The 20,395-nt window shown below is 34.2% G+C and overlaps 1 long non-coding RNA gene across 8 annotated transcripts in view; it reads left to right on the top strand.

Moving 5' to 3' along the window:
* LOC123807250 overlaps positions 1-20,395 on the top strand; it is a 269,462-nt gene that overhangs the window by 149,696 nt on the left and 99,371 nt on the right. For 7 of the 8 annotated variants that reach the window (XR_006783630.1, XR_006783620.1, XR_006783626.1 and 4 more), the window contains one exon: positions 8,236-8,295. The exons of the other annotated variant lie outside the window; for it this stretch is intronic. This is a non-coding gene — a long non-coding RNA (uncharacterized LOC123807250). The remainder of the gene's footprint in view (positions 1-8,235; positions 8,296-20,395) is intronic. 8 annotated transcript variants of the gene reach the window in all.

Here is a 20,395-nt window from a genome sequence, read left to right as displayed (position 1 = left end):
GGAAATAGACATAAAAGTCTGGGAAGCATAGAGAGACCCAAACAAGTTGGACCCAAAAAGGACCACACCAACACACATCATAATTAAAATGCCAAAGGTTAAAGATAAAGAGAGAGCCAAAGAGAGAACCTTAAAAGCAGCAAGAGAAAAGCAGAGAGTTGCCTACAAAGGAGTTCCCATAAGACTGTAAGCTGATTTCTCAAAAGAAACTTTGCAGTCAAGAAGTGGCTGGCAATAAATATTCAGAGTGATGAAAAGCAAGGACCTACAACCTAGATTGCTCTATCCAGCAAGGCTATCGTTTAGAATGGAAGGGAAGATAAAGTGCTTCCCAGACAAGATAAAGCTAAAGAAGTTCATCATTACCAAGCCCTTATTATTAAATGAAACATTAAGGGACTTATTTAAGAAAAAGAAGATCAAAACTATGAATAGTAAAATGGCAAAAAATGCACAACTATCAACAACTCGAATCTACAAAAACAAACTAAGCAAATAACCAGAACAGGAATGGGCTATCAGCTGAAAGAGGGAGGAGAGATTGGAAGGAAAAGGTAGAGAGATTAAAAAGCATAATTGGTAGGTACAAAATAGACAGGGGCATGTCAAGAAAATTACAGGAGATGGAGAAGCCAAAGGACTTATATGCACAACCCATGGACATGAACTTAGTGGGACTAAGGCCCCACTGGAGTGAAGGTGTGTAAGGATGGAGGGCCACAAAGGGGGGAAAACTGGGACAACTATAATAGCATAATCAATAAAATATATTTTAAGAAATAAAACAGAAATCCATTATTAAAAAAGAAGATCCCTTTTTGATATTTTCCATATTTTCAATCTTGGTAAATAAGTCTGCCCCTGGAGTCAAAGGTGTTTTATTATTTGACAAAGCATTTTAATTATGTGTTTGTGATCCCAAGTATATCCTAATCTAGGCTGTTGAGAATTATATAAGTTATGGTTTGCTGGAGGCACTCTTGTAAAACAAATGATTTTTCTTTTATTATCTTAGAATTGATCAATATCAGAATAAGTATTTAAAGCTATTCAAACAGCATGTGCATACATTTGTTTGTATATAATTTACAGTTTATAAATTTACTTAAACTTGTCTTCACCAAAGGCAGCAGAATAAAAGCTATGTTATGTTGAAAATATTAAATGTCCAGAGAGCTACGTAATTCGCAAAAACTAAAATTGTCCTTTTTTCATTATTTGACATTAGTATACTATGGAAAAATACATATTTTTAAAAGCTACACACTTTTATAGCATTAATTTCTTAATATAATAGGAACTAGATCCAAGCTACAAAATCTTGTCATTCCCAAGACCTGCAGATAGAATGACTTTGTCACTCAGCATGAGCTGCCTTTTATCAATAATTTTCCATGTGAAACTCATGGCACATAGAAGGTACAGGCTCTGTATTTGGGAAAGCAGCACACACAAAAATTACAGTTCATCTTTTGAAAACAGTAGCTTTTCTGAGAATTAACAAAATATCATATATTTACATTTCTCTTTCTTTCAGAATGAAACTATATTTGATTTTTTCCCCAGAGAATAAAGCTAATACATGTCCACAATAAACATAATTCAAGCAAATAGGGCTGTGTATTGTAGTAAGGGAACCTCTCATCCTTCTTGAAACTAATTACCTGTCGACCCTTTCCCTCCACTCCACCCTGCACTCTACTTCTCTCATTTCACAAGGGTAATAAAAGTTTGATGTATGTGCGCACATATAGATGTATGTGCTTGCACACATTTGTGCTTGCATATGCATCCCTTGGTGTGTAGCTTACTGAGTGTCTGGCATTAAGTGGTGAGCACTCAATAGGTATAACTAAGTAATAATTGATATGTGAAAAAATTGGATATTTGTTCTTATAGCTTTTTTTGTAACTCATATGTTTTATACTAGAAATTTCTTTTCACATAAAATCACATACATCTCTTATATGTTTTAGTAGATATTTGGCATTTATCTTATAGTTATATCTTAATTTATTAGCCAAATCTGTCTTGATGGGCATTTCAATGGTTTAAAAATATTTTTGCTCTTATAACAACATTATAATAAATATTGCCCTCCAAAATAATGAACTAACTTATATTACCACAAACATGTAAGAAAACCCATTTCCTTACACTCTCATCAATACCTGGCATTAACAGTACTTATATATCTTTGCTACTCTGAGGGATGAAGGATGATATTACATTAATTTGCATTTTTGGTGGTCATCTTTCATATGATTATTGGCCATTGATTTTCTTTGCAATTATTTTTTCATGTGCAACTGTTTCTTCTTGTGGAATTGTTTGAATGTGCTGTTTCTTTACCTAGGTTATGAAAATTCTCTTTAGAGTTTTATTTGTCTTTCGATTTTGTAACTTCTGTACAAATATGTAGTCAATTCTATTTTTTTATGTTTTAAGACCTTTGGATATCAAACTGGGAAAGCTTTCTACTTCAAGATTATGTAATACTTGCTCTTATGATTTTCCTAATATTTAAATTTTTTTAAATTAAATTTATTGGGTGACATTGGTTAAAATTATAGGTTTTAAGTGTACAACTTTATACGACATCAACTGTACATTGAATTGTGTGTTTCCTATTCAAAGTCAAATTTTCTCTCATCACCACTTATGCCTCTTCTACTCTTTATGACCTTCCCCTCAACCCCATTTCCCTCTGGTAGCCACCACACTATTGTCTATGTCTGTGAGTTTTTATTTGTTTGTTTGTTCGTTTGTTGCTTTCAGTTTTATATCCCACATATTAGTGAAATCATACAGTTCTTGACTTTTCCCAGTTGACCTAATTTTTCTTAACATAAATGGGATTCTCAAGATCCATCCATGTTGTTGAAAATGGCAGTATTTCATCTTTTCTTATGGCTGAGTCATATTCCATTGTGTAGATGTACCATATCTTCTTTGTCCAATCATCTATTGAAGAACACTTTGGTTATTTCCATGTCTTGGCCACCATGAATAATGCTACAATAAATGTAGGGATGTTTATCTTTACAAATAGATGTTTTCATATTTTTGGGGTGGATAGCCAGAAGAAGGGTTGTTAGATCATATGGTAACCCTATTCTTAATTTTTTGAGGAACCTCCATACAGTTTTCCATAGTGGCTGTACCAGTTTACCTTTCCATCAGCAGTGAATGAGGGTTCCTTTTTCTCCACAACCTCCCCAATACTTACTATTACTTGTCTTGTTGATGATAGCTATTCTAACAGGTATGAGGTGGTATCTCCTTATAGTTGTTTTTTTGTTGTTGTTGGTGGTGGGGAGAAAGGAGGTATATCTCCTTATAGCTTTTTATTTGAATTTTCTTGAAGTTGAGCATCTTTTCATACATCTTTTGATTATTTGTATGTCTTCTTGGGAGAAGTGTCTGTCAGGTCATCTGCTGGTTTTTTAATTGGATTGTTTGTTTTCTGTTGTTGTATGATTTCTTTATACATTTGGGATATTAAGCCCTTTCAGAGGTGTTGTTTGCAAATATCTTCTCCCATTTGACTAGATGCCCTTTTGTTTTGTTGGTGGTTTCTTTTGCTGTGTAGAAGCTTTTTAGTTTGATATAGTCTCATTCACTTATTTTTGCTTTTACTTCACTTGCCTTTGAGACCAAATTCATAAAATTTTTCAAATACCAAGGTTCATAAGTTTAGTACTTATGTTTTCTCTGTAATTCATTGTTTCAGATCTTATATTTTCATCTTTGGTCCATTTAGTTTAATTTTGGTTTAATATTTTGTATAATTTTTCAGCTTTTTTAATACTTAATATTTAATTTATCTGTTCCACCTGAGCTATTTTCATGTGTTTAACCTGTCAGACAAACTAAACATTCTGGTTTTATCTGTTTATTTATTTTAGTCAAAATGAATAATATGAATATAGTAACTTGGAGAGAATATTTTAATCAATTATGAGTCTTCCAACCTATAATAGAAATATGGCATGGCTTTCTGTGTATTTATGCTTTCCTATACATTCTTTCACAAAGTTTACCAATTTTATATATGGCCACTATACATCTCTGAAATCCTACAATATCTTTACAGATATTCCTGGCAAAACTCTTGAAAAGAGTTGGATTCAGTCATACTCCTCATCGCTGAACAAATCATCATGGCCAAGGGAAAATAGCATTCTCTTTGGGTAGACCCAAGGACTGCCAACAAGTGAGACCAGGAAAGGGGAAAGCAAACCAGTTGTCAGTGTACTCAATCCAGATTATGTGACTGAGCAGGATTACTGTAGATGGGGTTAGGGTAGGGTCCTAAGGTAAACAAAATTAAGTTCTTAAAGAGCCAGAAAATAGCTACTATGTATTTTAGACATTTCATTCAGACATTGAGTCAATTACTTGAGCTATCTCACATTGTAGATAGTCTGATCACAGACAAAAAAAAATCTAGATAGGATTATAAACATTTTATTCATTATTTCCTACATATTTCAGACCATACAATAACACAACTATGAATATTATGGAACCAAAAAATAAGGGAAACACTTTAGCTTATCCCCATCTATGAACTTTAATATCTGCCCCTCCACAGTCCACCTTGATACTCAATACTTCTGCCTCCACTGTTTCATCAAAATTAGAAAACTGGTTTAGAGAAGTCTAGAATTTCACAGCAAATTGTCACCTTCCCAAAGTTTTAAACCAAACTGAGATTATTTTAGAGAATGAATCTCTCTCCTTTTTTTAAATTTTATTTCATATTAATTTTTGCTCGTGGTTTTTCTTTTTACTTCACTTGGGGAAACACAGAAATGATTTTGAAATTTCTTCTTTATCTTATTTTCATACAAGATCTCTGTGTGTGTGTGTGTGTGTGTGTGTGTGTGTGTATGTCTCATTTTTGTTACATGACAGCGCTATGGAAATTTTCTTGAGGCCACATTTTTTTTCAGTGGAATTTGACATTTTTCAAGCATCTAGTACATTCCAGTGATTTTTGGCATATATTCTTTCATTGAATGATCAGTTCTACAAGTAACAGTTGTTCTCAATGTGATAAATGAGTATAAAGAAACTGAGAAGTCATGGAGAAAACAAAACATTTGTACTTCATATTTATAAATTCACTTAAAATTTATAAATATCCATCTCCATGTTATAGTTTCTTGAGTTAATTTCACAGTGTCATACACCTAGTAAGCAGTTAAGTTGAATGAAAACCAAGTGCATCTAATTTCTCGCGTTTTTCCCAATTATAGTACTTCAGCATAAAATCCTCTAAATGTAGTTGAGGCCACATTTTAATTACAGGACTCAAACCCACTATCATTTGGGGGGTGGTAAATATGTATCCAGAGACTTAGGATAATGGTAAAAATTATATTAATATTTTCATTTCCATCTTGGGTCAGATATAGCAATGAGAAGAACAAATAATATAATAGACTCAGGATTAAATAAGCTTGCTTTAATGGTTAATTGCTTCTCCATGGAAATAAAAATGATGAATGTTAAACTTTAAATTGATTTTTACAGATCAGCAGTGATATATTAATACTTCTGAATTATTTCTGAGGTGTTTTGCTTGTGCTTAACAATTAAATAGGCATCTAAGGCAAGTGGCATTTTGCAGAAGAAAACCATTAACTGACATAGATTGATTTATAAGGTTCCTGTTTGTATCCGTCAGGGGACATGGGCTGCTAAAAATTTAATATCTAGTACTTTTATAAGGTATAGAAGAATATATCACTTAGCTGTGTACATTTGATGGTGTGCTACCTCAAAACACAAGAGGGAATTCAGAAATACTTTACCCTAAGAGAAAAAGGGATGTTGTGAAATATTTAGATAACAATGAAGATTCTCTTTCAGAAACCAATAATTATAGAATGTCCTGCATTTGGAAGTGATTCCCTTAATGTTATAATATAATAACAGATTGACTATTTGACAGAGTTAAAATAGCAAACAATGTATGTTAATAACCAAGACTTTTTCTTTCTTTAATTTTATTTTAATTGTTGTTGTAGTACAATTTTCTATCTTTTACTCCCATCCCAGCCCTCCCCTCCACCCTCCCATTTCTACCCACCCCTAGTTTTTATCCATGTGTCCTTTACTTGTTCCTATAAACCCTTCCCCTTTTCCCCTGAATTTTCCCTGAAATTCCCTCTCCTCTTCCCTCTGAACTCTGTCAGTCTGTTCTCTATTTCAGTGTCTTTGGTTATATTTTGCTTATTTGTTTTGTTGTTTAGGTTCCTGTTAAAGGTGAGATTATATGGTATTTGTCTTTCCCTGCCTAGCTTATTTTGTTTAGCATAATGCTTTCCGGTTGCATCCATGCTGTTGCAAAGGGTAGGAGCTCCTTCTTTCTGCTGCATAGAATTCTATTGTGTAAACAAGATTTTCTTTTGCTCCAGTTTTTTTTTTAAATAACAGTTGCATTATAGGCAACTGTACAATATTAATTAAATGTAAGAAAATATTTGTGTGGGTTGTTTTCCTCTTTTAATTAACAGAATTTATTGTCTAGAGCAGTTTTAGGTTCACAGCAAAAATTGACGGGAAAGTACAGAGAGTTCCCATGTACTTGCTGCCCCTATACGTGCCCCACTCTATCGAGATCACTTACCATAGTGGTTCATCTGTTATAGTTGATAAACCTGCATTTATTCATCATTATCACCTAAAGCCCATTGTTTATATTAGGGTTCACCCTTGGTGTTGTGCATTTTTCTGGGTTTTGACAATTTATAATGACATGTATCTACTACTGTAATGTCAAACAGAATAGTGTCACTGCCTTAGAAATTCTCTGTGCTCTGCCTACTCATCCCTCCAACCCTCTTAACTCTTGGCAATTACCAAAGTTTTTATTATTTTGCCTTTACAGAATGGCTTCTTTCACTTCATATGCATTTAAGTTTCCTTCATGTCTCTTCATGGCTTGACAGCTCATTTATTTTTAATATTGAGTAATACTGTTTTGTCTCAGTGAAGCCCAGTTTATTTGTCTCCTTATCTACTGAAGGGCATCTTGGTTGCTTCCAGGTTTTAGCAATTATGAATAAAGCTTCTTTAAACATCTATATGTAGGTTTTGGTGTGGACATGGAAACTTATGTTTTCCATTCATTTGGATAAATACCAAGGAACGCAATTGCTGGATCATATGGTAATATTGTGTTCTGTTTTGTAAGAAATGGCCAAACTGCCTTCTAAAGTGGCTGTATCATTTTGCATTCCCACCAGTGATGAATGAGAGTTTTCATTGCTCTGCATCCTTGCCAGCATTTAGTGGTTCAGTGTTATGAATTTTGGCATTTTAATAGGTATGCAGTGATATCTCATTGTTGTTATAATTTGAAATTCCCTAATGACATGTGATGTTAAACGTCTTCTCATATGTTTACTTACCACTGTATTTCTTCAGATGAAGTGGCTTGTTTGGGCTTATACTTATTTTTTAACTGGGTTTCTCATTTTCTTCTTGTTGAGTTTAAGAGTTCTTTGTATGTTTTGGATAACAGTTCTTTATCGGATATGTCTTTTGCAAATATTCTAGTCTGTGGCTTGTTTTCTAATTCTCTTGAGGTTTTGTTTTTAGCCTAGATTTACTCATTGAAATACAGCCATGGGAGAAAGTGAGATAAACATGGATATTCAGTTGACTAGTTTGCACTAGAAGTCATTTCTTTTTAAACAAATAGTGGGAAATAAACCATATTTCTTTCAGAAATATTGGTTTAAGTTTATTTTGTTTTTGTTGTCATTTTTAAGAGCTTTACTGTGAACCACAGTAAATGCTTTATATACATTTTGTCATTTAATCTTCATGTAATTTCCAAAGACAGGTATTACCATTCTCTTATAGAAAGAACCAAAGTTCAGGAAAGCTAAATAATTTGCCCAATTCATACAGCTAGTAAGTGATGGATTTGAGAGCTAAACCCGTAGTTGATTGTGCCAGAGCTATACTCTAACAAGTCTACATACTACTTATTCTCTTCCTTAATGAATACCATCAATATCCATCAATCTGAATATCTAGCACCTTTACCTGCAAATGCTGATTATTGCCTGTTATAGACCAGATACTTTTCTAGATGTTGAGTTGTTCACCCGTCACACATCATCCTTCGCAGAAAGGTACTACTAATGAAGAAAAATCAAACCAGTTGGAATATATAGAGGAAAGGTAATGTACTTTTCTCTGTTTTTATTCTAGGCAAATTTAATTCACTTGATCATGAAGGAGCAATTTGAATTCATTTTGGATCAAACCAAGGTATTAGTTTCCCTATCATTTTTTCTAAGTCTAAAACACTCTATTTTTAAAAAATGATAGTTCCTGAAATTTTCCATCTCGCTTTATACTTTATTGGGAACACTTGTAGTAAAACACTTCAAAAGGATCCAACCTTACATAATGTCTTAACTCTACAGTAAACTAAGGCTTTCAGAGTCAGTTCCTGCCTTAAATACTCTGGTAGTACATATCATTTTGGTGTCTTTTTAGATGCAGAGTAAGCAAAAATACCTTAAGGCACCAAGGATTATGGAAGTCTGTTAGATTCATGACATCAGAGTGAACATTATATTTTCATCATCATCTTTCTTCAGAGGCAATTTGACTTTATAATGGATATATAGAACTTAATAATATTATATGTGAGGAAGAGGAATGCTTTCTAATGGGAAACTTTAGAATATATGAAAACATAAATGAAGATTAATTCTATGTGTGTGAAGTTGATAGTGGGTTAGGCATTTTCATAAAACCATGAGGCTTAAGAGGTAACTTACAAAAAAAAATAGTAACTGGAACCCTGGCTTTAATGGCAAGGGATAGGAGGGGATAGTGATTTAGATATTATGAGACAGCTCAGAAGTTTTAAATATTAAAAGATTTTACCAAAAGAAAATGGACAAATCTCATAGCAGCTATTATAATTCTAATGGTTTCAGAAAATAATCTAAGAATTATTTATAATGACAGATACGGCCTGGGATTGTTTTGTTTATGATATATTGGTTTAGTTTAACATTTACTTCATAATTCATACATGGAATCCTGCTTCTTTGGTAAAGTTTAATGGAGAGTTTAAAGTTTGCAGAATGTCTTTTGCAACTGATAGAACCAAACAAAGAACAGAGACAAGGAGCCTGTGATTACTGAGGTCTTGAAATCTCTTTCTTAAAGGTCTTGATCACCAAAGTTTACAGAGGAAGTTGAAATATGGGCAGTTGTGAAACATATATGATTATCAATCATTCCCACAGTAGTTTTATGTATAACAAATTAGAAGATGTGAGTGATTCTAATTGAATTCCTTGGTTGTGCGGGTCACTGGTTTCTAAAACACATGTAAATAACAAGAAGAGTGGTTAGGAGGACTTAACCTCATGCCACATGCTTGTTTGTGTGGTGTAAAGTGAAACCAACTGGCCTCGACAGCCCAGGGAGTAAATGTATGTGGTAACCTGAGGAAACCACACTGTGTAACAAAAGGATGTTGAAGGAGTTAGAAAGCAAAATTTATTTACAGCTTTGCTAGCTTTATGTTAAATATCACTTCATGCTATCCTAGCACATATTTTCAATAGTTCAGTCTTTTAATAAGGCAATACCTCTTAGTGACCAATATAATGATATGGAGAACCATTCCCAATGCTTTTCCCTCTTTACATTATTTTCTGTATACACATTATTACCTTGTATACACTCATGGCTTCAGTTACTACCTGTGTTCTAATTTTGTGAAATCTCTACTCCCAGTCTAGCTGCTCACCATATCAATGACATCCTACTTACTTGATATCCTCCTTTAGATGTCCCATGCACACCTCCAACATACCCTGAACTACACTCATCTTCTCAGTCTTCTCCTTCCTTCCAAACTCCAAATCTGCTTCTCTTCCTGTGCTCCTGATCTCAAAAAACAGTATCACTATGTACCCATGCAGTCGAACATGAAACTTGGTCATCATATGATTCCTCCCTTTTTCCTACATCCAATGGACCAGTAAGACCTGTTGATTCTGTCTTCTAACTATCTCAGAACTGCCACTTCTCTCCAATCTCAATACTGTTATAGTCATTTAGGTCCTTATCTATTTTATCCTGGATTATTTCAATAGTTTTACAATTATTGAAAATACTAATTTTTTCACAATTCCCTGACAATGAAGAAGCTATTTTATTTTTATAATAAAAGAGACTTATCCTATGTCTTCCTTATAAACAGAAGTTTAGCATTGGTTTTTAGCCACAAATGACTAATACAGGCATAAACATTTTATCCCTGTATCTGGCTAAACCTGTATATGTGCGATGTGTATGCATGACCCACCACTGATACTCCATCTGTACTGTTAGGTCAGTTTATAGGTAGTCCCCCAGATGTGCCATTTGAGAGCTTTGATTTTAACTGAAGTTCTAATCCATGTTAGACTGTTTTGATAGCTGGAGAATCATTTTCAGCTTATGAAAGTAATGCCAGCATAAGAAATAGGACACTCACTGTGCACCTTTGTTTTGTGTGTGTACATTTTAAGGAAAGGAATGTTGACCCAAGTTGAAGGTTATATTAATTCCCAAGAAGCACTTTTTTATTGGAGGAGATAGAAAAACAATCACTACAAATATTTTGAGGGTAGAATAGGCATCCTCACATAAGAAAATATTACTTTCCTAAAGTGATTATTACTTTCCACTATTAAAAAAAAAAGATAGCCAGCCCTGGCTTGTGTGGTTCAGTGGATTGAGTGCTGGCCTGCAAACCAAAGGGTCACTAGTTCAATTCCCAGTCAGGGTACACTCCTGAGTTGTGGGCCAGGTCCCCAGTAGGGGGCTCACAAGAGGCAACCACACATGGATGTTTCTTTTCCTCTCTTTCTCCTTCCCTTCCCCTCTCTCTAAAAATAAATAAATAAAATCTTTTAAAAATTTCTGTTAAAAAAAGATAGCCAGTAAATATAACCCAGCAAATGAGATTTTTAAATGCAAATGGAAAAATAAGCATGGCTAGCTTAACATGAAGAGCTAAAGGGAAATGACATTTTAATATTTCTCTTTACATTTTAGAAATGCATCTGAACCTTTGTTGTAGCATACAACATTTTGTTGGTATTAAACAAGCTCTGTACTTAAAAAAAAGATATTCAGTACCATGTACCTATATGTCAAATAGCATGATCATGACTTAAACATGTGTTGTTTAGAACCTTCTATAGTGAGCTGCATGTGTAGCCTCTCAATTTGCCCCATTTGAGTTTATATACTTTTATTTATACATAACATATGATATATACCCTGGGGATATAGATGAATCACACATGGCTTCCACTCCAGAAGAACCTAAATGTAACATTTGATTAAAAGTGAGAATAAGATAGCCATATACTTCCTCCAGCCCCTGAGAAAGAGGTCATACCATCAGGCTATTTGGTTTCATTCAGCACCAGCATGAGAACAGTTCTTCAGTGCTTTTCACTTCTTCAGCTCTGACATTCAGCCATAGGAAAATCAGTAAAATATGTGATAACTTTAATGAGTGAAACAGATAATCATTTAAACTAGTTTTTTGGTGCAGTTTTGAGTAAAATAATCACTGGTTTGATATTTTTGTTGTTCAATTAACTATTAGATTATGATTATGTATTTTCTCCTTCTAGGCATAGCCTAATTTCAAATATAATATTAAAAAACACAAATAAAAATACCCTGTGATGCTTTAAATGTAGATTTCCCACTACCAACCAGTAGTTTCATCAGCAGAGACATGACCCTCACACACAGAGGAGGGAAACTAGAGCTGTCGCTCGGAAGTGCTCCTAATTGCAAATGAGAGGAAAGCATTTTGAAGTTCACATGTGCAAGACATACCGAAAAAGTTCTAATGTAAATTATAAGAGTCCCTACACCCTATGTTTAATGATAAATTATCCTCTTACAATATTTTATGAATACAGAAACTACATCTTATTTCAAAAACAAAAATGTAAAAGAAAACAATATTTGAAGACCACAAGTATGATTACTTCAAGGTAAGACCACATCATACATTTTTTTATGTATAGGTTGTTTGATCAATGGCTCTACTTGCACAACCAACTTTCTAAAATAAGAGTTTTATTAATTATAAATAATTCAGTACAGATGACATATGGAAAATAATCAATCATCATCAATAATCATAGGATAGAAATGTTATGGACTACACAAAAAACTTTATTTTCATATATATAGATATACAAAGTAAACACTTCTTTAATCTGATCTTGAAATTGATCATGCTTAAAAGTAAAACCCTGTCCATTAGCATGTTAAATGAAATAGATAATAAACATTGTATAGTATATGTGATTTATATATTTACATATTTTACTTAAATAGATAATATTTATATATACACTTAAATATTTAATCAATACTTTTATTGAAGCAAGTGAAATATTTCAATTACTAAAAAAAAATTGGTTGTCTGACTCCTTGCCTAAGGAGAAGACTAAGATTTTGGCATAAATCTAAGATGATTTTTCTGAATATTTTGGTGCTGTATGAGGAAGGTGTACTATTTTTATTTTAAGACTCTCCATGAAAGAGTTTCTGTGGAGCAGCCAGTGTTCCAAGTACTTCACAAATATTAACTGAGTTAACCATCCTGTTCAGTGGGAACTAGTATAATGGTCAGTTTACAGATGAGAAAGGTAAGGACCTTACCCTAGACCAGACAACTAAGTTATATAATCAGAGCTCAGAATTACTCCAAAGTCCACATACCACTTTGGAAAGGACTGGCAACCATCACTGAGCAGGTTTCGTTTAGTCATTTGAGCACGGAAAAGGTTACCCAACCCTTGGTAATTTGGTGGTGAGACAACCAGGTACTGCCAGTCTGAGCTTCCGGTTGTCACTGTGTTTGTTATCCAAGAGCTGGAGTCACATCTTACCTGCCCTCCTCCTCCGGCCACTTCTGCAGAGCACCCAACAGCAGGCAGTAAAGAGAAAGTGGCATCAACCAGCACGCTTCTCTTTATGTGACACAGAAATGACCCCCCTTGCTTTCCTTTGACTGATAGTCAGCTGCCTAGTATTCAGTTAGCCATGGTTACAAACTGGTTTTTGTGGTAATTATGACTTTTGTAATTATTTGAAGTCTCTGCTAGAACTAGAGATTTGAGTCTTTCTATCAATTGTCCCCCTTAAATGATATAAATTTGTGAATCTACCTAGCTATAGATCTTCAGAGATTTGAGTTTAAATTTACTTCTTCCACAAGAGGTTGGGGACTGCCCTTTGTTACTACATGATGCATTTTACTGTCTAGAATTTAAGTTTAAAAATTTAGTTGCTGGGTGGGTAATAATGCTGAATTTCAGATTCTTCTTTACAAGCTCAGGGAAAACACTTTAGAGTTTTCTGGCTATAAGTGAAGGCTCATTATGCTAATGAAAAATGGGTTTTCAAAATACAAAAATACAAAAAATACAAAAGTTTTCAAAGATAAAGCTTGTGAACTTAGTTGTCTTTTTTCTCCACACTAGTGAAGGGAGCTAACATTTATTGCATGTCTATGGTATGCCAGGCATTCGACCTCACTTAAATACCATATTAAATGTGAGATGGATATTTTCTCTTCCCATTTTATTGATGAAGAAATTAAATCTCAGAGATATTAGGTAAATTGTCTAAGGCAACATTGATCCTAAATGGGATCCAAGATGAGGTTATCCTGACCTCAAAAAATTTAAAAAATCTTGGTTATTTTTCACCTTTAAATTAATCAAGAAGGAAAGTATTTTAGAAAGAGGGAGTCATTTATTCTTTTCATTGGGGCATGGAAATCAGGCTAAATATTAAGTATAATTTACCTTGGCAAGTGTCATGGTTTAAACTGAGATGGACTGGTGTGTTTAGTTAAATACCACTTTTGAAACAATTAAAATGTAGATAATAGTCCAAGTGTGACAAAAAAGCCTTTGGGTCTTGACTCCTTGTGGACCCAATGCACAAAGCACAGCTGAATGAACTTCAGGGTCCTCTTATGGATGCTGGGAGTGATTACCCAGGAATCAGCAGCTGAGAGGTATCAAAGGATACAGCTCACATTTTCATTGACCTTCAATTCAGTCCAAGGCAGAGGCTCTGAGTAACTGTCAACAGAAAAGAAACCATTGTGTGTATCAGAGAATTGCTTAAAATACTTCAGTTGCTCTCCCTGCGTAGTGGAGGTACTGTTTGTGGTTTGGAGAGCTCTAGTGACAGTTTGAAGCTGTTGTACCAATTCTGAGTATATATATATCTCTGTAATGTGGTGTGCTTTCTTATCTTGAAGAGCAGGCATTGAAACAGTTGAGGAATGTTGACAAAATGGGGTCTGTGAGGAAAGCACAGGTCTAGATGTTTCCTTGCTTTCAGTTGGCAATGCAGATGTTGATAAAGGGCAATGTTAATGCCTGTTTGTGATGTGAATCTCCCGGTTAGAAAATGATCAATTATGGGTTTACTTCTAGTTTTCTTTATCTATTGACAGCTGTGAGAAAGGCTGTTTTAAATTTCCATTAGATTGTAGAAAGTGTGTTACTTCCTTGGATAAATAAAATGCAAATATAATTTCATTCTACTGGAGGATTATTAAACTGATATTTGGAAAGACTAATTACTCTTAATATAGTTAAGAGTTCATTGTGCTGAACAGGGAAACTCAAGACAACTTGATTTTAGATCCTAAAAGTGTCTTGCATATCACATTACATGTCCAATAAATATTTGTGAACTAAATATACATGAATATAGTTCTTGCTGGGAGTTTTAATTTCTTAGTTGTATTCTCACTTGTATGTATAAAGTGAAAGTGTTTATTTCTGACAGTTTGGGGCTTATTTTTCAAAGATCCTTGAGCAATTTAGACAAAAATAACAATGCTACTCATTATAGTGATTACACATACACACACACACTAACCATGAACTTCTTCCGCATTTGCATTTAGGAAGGTAAGAATACTTGCTTTGTCTGTAGCTTAGCAATCAACATCTTCTGCCTTTGGCCACAAGAGTAGGAAGTTCCCTATGTATTATTTACCATGGATGTTTACCATCTATTTTCTTAGGTCTGTTCTACCAAACTTTTGGTAGGTTTTCAGGATAGGACAAGTTTCCACAAATCAGCCACATTTAGATAGTGTTGTCCTAAACAGCGAGTTTAGAAGGTCCGAGAAAAAGCTACCATGATTTTTCTTTGCCAGTATACATTACTTTAGTATTTTCTGGTCAGGATTGATTAGACCCAAAGTACGTACCTAGTCCCTTGCAGACAATTCAGTCAAAATGTTGATGCTCATTTGATGCAAGTTTTATATTACTTGACTTCTCTGTTGATTCAATTACCAATTCTTTCTCAATATCAGACTTCAAAAACTACTTCCTCTTAATTTGTGCCCTAAATGTGCCTGGTCGGAAACTTTATACTATATATATATTAAGTAAGTGCTGGGCTTTGAACAATGTTAACATCTCACCAAGGAAGATGCATCTAATTTCTAACTCCTAACAGGTTGAGTGCTCCTAATGAAAGAGTGGTTTTTATTGCAGGGGGAAGCCTTTTGATTTCACATATGTGAAGAATGATATATGGAGACTTTAGCATGGAGCAAAAATGGACAAAAGACAGGAGATGGGCAGAATGGGGTGGATAAAGAAGGCAGAATGAAGAAAGGAAAAGAACATTTATTATTTTGAAAATTTTCAGTCATGTCCATACATGTTTAAAGGAATTTTGTTCACAGCTCAAAAGAGATTTAGAAATGAATCATAGAAAAAAAGAGAAATAAAAAAGGTAATGAATTATGAAAAAAAAGGAAGAAATAAGAGGGAAAAATGATACAGAGATGTGAAAGAAGAAATGTCTAGAGGGACAAAGGTACTGGTAAAATAGCTATAAATCTTCTACTCTATCTTCATTCTTGAGAATACTCTGGTTTCATATTTTCTGCTTTAGACAGGATGTACATTTATAGACTGTTTACTTAGTAACTGAAACCTTTACTTTTTCCTCTTTGAAAAAAAATCATGAAATGTGAAGTTTGAAGTGAGAAGTCTGCTCCCGGCCCCTTTAAGTGCAAATCTCATCTAGGGGCAGTCATAGAGGTTCAAAATATTCTTTGATAATCTAAAGTGACAAACTTTAAAGTAATTAGGTTATTCCTATTAGCTATTGATATTTCTTAGAACTTTTTTCTGCAAAATATTTTAGTTGCATCAGTGACATTTGAGTAAAATCCACTTTTAATCCCTGTAATGACAGTTTCTGCTTTATAATTATTTTAGAATCCTTCCAATAAGTCAGTAACCATATTGCCCCATGGACTAAGTAAACTATTGCTGTGTTCTCTACATTGAAGACATATTTCTGTACTTGAAAACTGTCTTTTTGGAAAACTCTTTCTTTGATGAGGGTTCCATTGTGGGCTCTGAGGCCAAGCTGTCTGAACTAGAGTCCTAGCTTAGCCTTGAACTGTCCAGGTAACCTTGTGCAAAGTCATATCTATTCTTGGAAGCTACTCCTTGTGAAGATACTGCCTCACAAAATTGGGCAATTGAATAAAGTAATAAATACAAAGAACTCAGAAGAATGTCTGATGTATAAAGTATTTGATGCATTTAAGTAATTAGGATGCACTGTACAATATAGGAGAGAGCAAAAAAAAAAAATCTCACTTCAAAACATTAAAACAGAAAGCCAAAAAAGAAGCAAATATGTTTCTAGTCAGTCAAGGTGAAGATTATTCTTTAAAACTAAAAAATATATCAAAGTATCTTCTGCATAATTAGCACTTCAAAATATTTGCTGCAAAGCTGGGTGGAAAAAAGAATAAAATATAAAGCTATAGCTATTCACCAAAAAGTATTTATTGAGATTTAATATGAGTTTATAACTACATGAGGTCTGTTTTGGTTAGGAAAAAATAAGATAAAATCTGTGTCTTCAAGGCTGTTTTATTTAGTTGAACAGAGGAGATTGCATATATGACAGACATACGGTTTTACAAGCAACAGGCAGTCCATTTGTACTCAAGTACTTATTCAATGAATGAATGAAAAAATCTGAAATAATTGTAAATAATAATAGAAATATAAGGGACAATAATGTAGGCATTCAAGGGATCATAAGAGCTGAAGGCTTGAACTAATGCAGAAAGTGGGGTTCAGGCTGGTATTTAAACAATGTATAGATGTGAGCTTACCGTCTTCAACCCTGGCTGCACATGCAAATAATGAATGCCAAAGTCTCACCCAAGAAAATGTTATCTGACTGCTCTGAGGTAAGCTCAGGCATTTATATATTTTAAAAGCTACCAGGTGATTCTCTTACTCAGTCAGTGTAACAGTTGCCGGTATTAATGGTGTGAAGAGGACAAGGAAAAATTCGAGGCCAAGCTTAGAGAAAGAGGAATAGTAGTGTAGGGAAATTTGTGTGTAGGGCGTGGAAAGATGTGCAGTCTTCATGTAATAAGGTCCCAAACTACAGTGGTCTGGACAAGAATGGAAGTGACAGATATATGGCTTTCTCATGTGCACACGCTTTGAATTTAGAAAGACTCAGCTTAAATCCCCTGGGCAGATGGCATAACCTCTATGTACCTTATATTTCCCATCTATAAAATGGAGGTGGCTGTCTTGTAAGAGCAACAGGGACAAAATGGACGTGGTGAAAGGAAGAACTAAGAGAGTTAAGATCCCGGGAAAATGATAATGTCATGAGAGGCAGGAAGGTGAAAGTGCCCAAAAGGGAACAAAAAACAAATCACGTGCTTCTTGAGTTTATAAGACTATTTCCAAAGAAATAGTCTTCAAAATTCAAAAGACCTGCAGATAAAATATGCTGTGGATCAGAAAGTCACTGTTTTATGGAACTAAGTAAATCTTCTTCCCATCCTGCTCACAGTAAATTCCTTTCAAAGCTGAGTATACCAGCTCCAAAGTAAAACTATGGATGTATAAGGCAGTTTAGGCAAAATAAGAAGTGGCCCTCTTGAAAGTTTACTTAGTGTTCCAGATGTTCATATTAGAAGCAGAAGTATGAAAGTCCCGTGAGAAAAAGCTAAATGAAAATAGGAAGTACTGAAAATGAAAGCCACATACATTTTGTAAAAGTCTTTACAAATTCTCTTAGTCTCTGCTTGAGCACTCTCCAGCACTGCTTGAGTTACTGTCCTGGCAGTTGGACCAGGCTTCTAGATGCCCACTTCACTCCACCCGGTACTCTCCAGCATGACCTTCTGTATTGATGGAAATGGTCTAAAATCTCTACAGTCCAATGACTAGTGCAATGGAGGAACTTATTTTTAAATTCTATTTAATTTTAATTAATTTCTACTTAAATAGCCACCTGAGGCTAGTGGAGACTATACTAAACAAACTTTGTACTCTAAGCCCCTTGAGGACAGGTTCAAGTCTACTTAGTTCACCAGTGTCTATCATGGTACCCAAGGGCTGACTGGTTTTTATTATTCCAATTCATATTAACTCCATTACAAAAATTTGGTAGGTGGGCTTGTTGTACACTGATGTTCAGCTCCATTATGGTGTGCAGTCAGGGAGAACTACAGCTTGTAATAGGTACTTCCAGCATGCCTTTCCCCTTTGTTATGCGTGAGCTGGTTTAGCCCCGATCATACAGGCTTGAAAAAAATTCATTCTAACTTGCAGGAACCTCAAAGTATTGTTTTTATATCCTAGTGAATAAAAATAGTAGCAGGTATGAACATATTCATTTACTATTATAGCTCTCTTAATATTTGCAGCTCTTCTCATAGAGAAAGTTATCTTTGAGGAAACATACACAGTCAATGTTTTACATGAACACTGGTCCCGGAAAAGCAGAGCATCATGTGGAGGGCTCAACAGCAACAGTGGACAGCTTTGGATTTTGGAAAGGAGTTCCTGTTATTTTAAACGTTGTTCGAATCAGATGTTCACGACAATATTGGGCAAAATAAAAGACAATGTCAGGCCGCATTCCGGTGTGCGGCGTCCGGTGAGCTAGAGCTCAAGGCTACAGATCGCTGCCTTGGCATCCAACTCTCCCATTCCTTTTAGCTGTGTGAGAAAAGCTACTTTATTAAAAGTATTATCGGAGTAATTAAGTTTCTCTATTTGAGGCAATGATTATAGTCACTTTAAATTTAAAAAAGGTAACTATCTCGACATTTTTTTTTTTTTGTAGTACAAGGCTAAATTCTTTGGTATAGAATATGCTATATACCCTTGTCTCTTCTAATGTGATGCTTCGGCCTATCCTGAATTTTGGCTCACACAGTTTTCACTTTTAAAAAAACTCTGGGTAACCTCTTCAGCTTCATTGTCTTTCCTCTTGGTGATCATGAGACACAGCACAGAGATGTCTGGTTGTGTTAAAGGACCAGAGAAATCACACATTAGAGACATAGACCACTTTAGTGATGCCAGTTTTGAGAATTAGTACTTTATTGCACAGTGTGGAAATGCGGTGTTCCTGCCTAGATCAAGTATTTGCTTATAGGAAAATTCCCTCAGGCAGTAGTTGGGCATTTGTCGTGTTTGGAGTTCAGTATGTTTTTGATATACAGCAGCTTTAAAACCCATTTCCTCTTTTCTCCCTGCTTCCTGATATGGATATTTAATTTTACATAGATAAACACATACAAAACTTTATGTCAGGTTAATTTTCTCATATAGAATTTTTAACCTTAGCTACAACTTTACGTAATGAGAAGTCATTTTAGGTGTGATACTCAGAGATAATAGAACTTAAAAGATTCATGATTTTCTGACTGCATAATAGGCAATAAAACCTGAATACTTTGTATATAATATGTCAAAGAAATTAACATATAACTAATATTTTACAAAATTTTAATATAGCAAGAATATTCTATTTTTCCATTTTTACTCCTTATAGAAATGAATATAGAATCAGAGAATATGGATACAATTGAGATTAAATATAAAGTATAAAAATACCTAGTCTAAAAATATTTAATTTCTCTTCGATGGGTTTGTCATGAAAATTCTCTGTCATATATACATATTCCTTTTTACAATTTGATGGGTTGTCTATTAAGATTTCCCCCATTTTATTTCAAGCTAAGTTATAAGAAGATTAAGAAAAAATTAGAATGTTGTTCAATGATGTCATTTGGAAATGAACACACAGATTATCCCTAGAGGCCTATGACATGAACAGTTTTGTCATTATACATTATTAGACATTCTCAGCTTGCAAATATTACCAACAATGTGCTTTATTTTCTAGTGAGTCATTCAGTGTCCCCATCCTTCCCTTCAGATATTTCCCTAACAGTTTTTCTTTAATTTTTAGGCCCCCTTCTCTCTTTCTCATC

This window comes from Phyllostomus hastatus, unplaced genomic scaffold (genome assembly GCF_019186645.2).
Source record: "Phyllostomus hastatus isolate PE091 unplaced genomic scaffold, TTU_PhHast_1.1 phas_contig_1, whole genome shotgun sequence".
Classification (NCBI taxonomy): Eukaryota; Metazoa; Chordata; class Mammalia; order Chiroptera; family Phyllostomidae; genus Phyllostomus; species Phyllostomus hastatus.
Note: the sequence above shows the minus strand (reverse complement) of the source record. Positions and strands in the feature narration are given on the sequence as shown.